Consider the following 3,411-nt stretch of genomic DNA (forward strand, 5'->3'; position numbering starts at 1 on the left):
TAGTGCACAAGAACCTACCCTGGCTCCAGAACCACTACAGTAGGTGGAAACTTCCTTGTGTGAGCACGGGCACAGAAGGTGTCAGAGTCAACTCCTCCCAACACTCTAGCTCAGGAAGGCCCATCAGCCTGGTGATGGGCCATCAGGCTATGAAGGGCACACCTCAGCTCCCTTTGCGTGAATGTCTAAAGTGAATGCACAAGAGCCCAACTGTCAGCCCGACCCAGACATGTATTCAGAGACAGGCAGAGGAACAAAATGGCTAATGTAAGAAAGTGCCCACTTTCTAAAAGTAAAAAGAACAATTGCTAGACAGAATGCTGAACAATGTCATACATTCACCCCAGTACAGAGATCTGGGCCCAGATCCATCTTTTTTTGCTCCCCATGCCATTCCAATTTAGACACAGCTGTATACAAATCAGTCTTGACCCTGTTCCCCATGGGAACAGTCCAGCCCGGTCCTCCATGGACTGGAAACAAGCCTCCAAGGACCAGTTTTGGGGTATCACATTCATTATAACTTGGGGATGCTTTAGCTGCTTTTTTGCTGCCTAATCTGCCAGAGCATTATCCCTGGAGATACGTTCTTGCTGATTGGTGTGCGCTGCTCACTTTATCACGGCTAATTTAGATGGATGTGTTAAAGCTTTTATTAATTGTGCCAATAAATCTTTATGTTTACAGGGAACCCATTAGATTTAAGAAATCCCCTAATCCCTGCTGTTCAACTCTTACAACTGCTGCTCCTGAATGTCTAATCCCAGTTTCCTGATCTATGAAAGAGGACCCAGCAATAAAGAGTAACATGCTCCTAGGATAGGGTCCTCCCCTACCTTACTTTCTTCATCTGGTATGTAATTTGCTCAGTCATGTACTTGTTCATCGTTAATGCTGCTGGATTAACCGTGTGACAGCTAACCACTTATAAAGATGATGCTGAAAGTATTACTTCTAGATGCCCTGTGAGTTGTGAAGGTGCTCTTGTTTTGTAAGAGTGAATACTGCATGATCTACATACAGTGTTAAAAGTTATCCCATCACTACAGTGGTGCTTTTCTGGATAGCAAATGCTGGTGTAGCCAGTGCTTGCTCACATGGGTAGTAACCTTTCATGACAGGATCTTGCATCCTGCTGTAGTAGGCAATTGGTTTGTATCCTAAGGATGTCTTTTTAGTCAGTATGGCCATCATTGTAATGCTATAACAATGACAGGAGAGGTAGAATAATTTGCTGTAGTAAGTGCATTTAACACTAGAGCATTTGTGATTGCATTCTTCAGCTCCCGAAATGCTGTCTCTCTCTCATCAGTCCAGTTTAGTTTGTTCCCATTGGTATGGGACTCTTTTAGAGCGGTCAAAAGTGGTGCAGTCAGGATGGCATAATCATATTCTCATTGTCTCACAAAATTGCAGAGTCCTAGGAACTGCTGCATGTGTTTTGCGGTGGTGGGCTTGGGCATGTTTCTAATGCTCTTTGCTCTGTTAGGTGTTACAGGCCTCCCGTCTTTGGATATTATCTGTCCTAAATAATGAACTTCTGTGTGCACATATTGTAATTTTTCTTTGACCACTTTGTATACTTTTTCTGCAAGCGTGCAAAGGAGACCAATACTATCATCCCTGCATATGTTTTCAGTGAGGTTACATACCAAAATGTCGTCCACATACTGTAAAAGGGTGCTTTTGCATTTTATGTTTGCTAAATCCTTTTTCACTATCCTGTTAAAGATACTGGGAGACTCACAATAGCCTATATCAGTACTGAGCAGCCTTCTTCTGCTTCTTTAGATAAGCAATACTGATGTACCCCGGGCAGTATTGCCCGAGGTTTTAGTGTTATTTTCACAGGCTCAGCTCCTTTAACCAATCCCACATCGTGTGGTCCCTTTGTCCACAGACTCTCTGGTACCTTTCCCAAATCCTTTTCTCTCACTGTACTGTCTTGTGCATGTTTTGGCACCATCCTGTATTGCAACTGTACTCTAATTGGAATATCCATTTGAACTACCACTGTCTTAATAGATGGGCTATCATCAAACATTTCTTCATCCGATATGTCTCTCAATTTGACCTCTGGCTTTGTAAATACTACTGATGCCCACGTTGCTCGTCTCCGGTCACATGCCTTCAATAATGCATAATGTGGCTTTATTTCACGGGCCATTACCGCTAACACCATGTCAGGTTTTTCTTTGGGATCCACAGGTCTCTTGGGTACGAACAATAGTTCTTTTGGTATCTGCACGGTCTCCACCAGTATCGCACTTGTATGCGCTATCAAAACATATATGCCCCACAATAACGCCTCTGTATACACATGAATTGCTCTGACCTGTTGTCCAAAGTCCTCATGAGCTATGAGTGACAACATCCTACCTGGTGTGTAACATACCTTCGACCCATCCTTCACAAAAGAAATGGTAATATTCACCTTACTCACCAGATATCGTCTGAGAAGATTGACTGGTGCCTCTAGGGAATATAACAATGGTCCTTCAATTTGCGTGTCCCCTACTGTCATGCTCAATAATTCTGTAAAGGGAAACCTCCTGACAGCCCCAGAAAACCTTTTTGTGTCCATTGTCTTGTGAAATAGTGATAGTGTTACTTCCTTTATACAAGATATAGTGGTCCTAGCATCAATTAAAAAACCTACAAGGGGGGGCGTGGCTAGCTGCCGACAAAAATGGCCGCAGCCTAGAGAGGCTCCGAGGGTCCTGGAACCGGTCCCGTCTATCCGCACACTAATCCGGCAGCACAAGCACTCCAGATTGTAGGAAGCAGCATCGAAGGACCCGCTCTGGGGGCTTAGGATTGATTTCTCGCAGCGGCTGCGGCAGGCGAATCATTGGCGGCCTACACCAACGGGGCACGCCGGGAGCCACAGTGACACGGCGGCCGATCGCTTTGAGGAAGTCAACGCCGCAAGATCTGCAAAGCATCAGGAGGCGGAGGTACGGGGCTCGCAGTGACACGCATACCGCCTGAGGCTGGGACCAGATCCGGCTTGTCATCCAGAGTGGCTGGGGGTGCGAAGGTGAGGACTCCTTCCCCCTCCCCCTCAGCTCGGTAGGAAAGCTCGCACGGAGTGAGGAGGCACTGGGCACATCCGTAACACTGCCTCGGCCCTGATAGATCTCCGTTGCAATTAAACTGACGAGCACCATTGTCAGGCACAGCACGGCACCCCTGAATACCGGTAAATCAGCAGTGAGTGGCGAGATTACGCTTCAAAGGTCCCCCCCCTTGCTGCCCAGAACAGTGGTGCTGGTGAAATTGTGGGAAATTGTGTGAAGGAAACAGCAGTGGGACAGTTATCACCGGAACACGAATACAACGCAGAGGCCCTCAAGGTGTAGGAAGGAGGGGAGACAGTGCCTGATTGGTGACAATCCTGCACATGAAGGC

This window comes from Triturus cristatus, chromosome 1_1 (assembly GCF_964204655.1).
Source record: "Triturus cristatus chromosome 1_1, aTriCri1.1, whole genome shotgun sequence".
NCBI classification, from domain to species: Eukaryota; Metazoa; Chordata; class Amphibia; order Caudata; family Salamandridae; genus Triturus; species Triturus cristatus.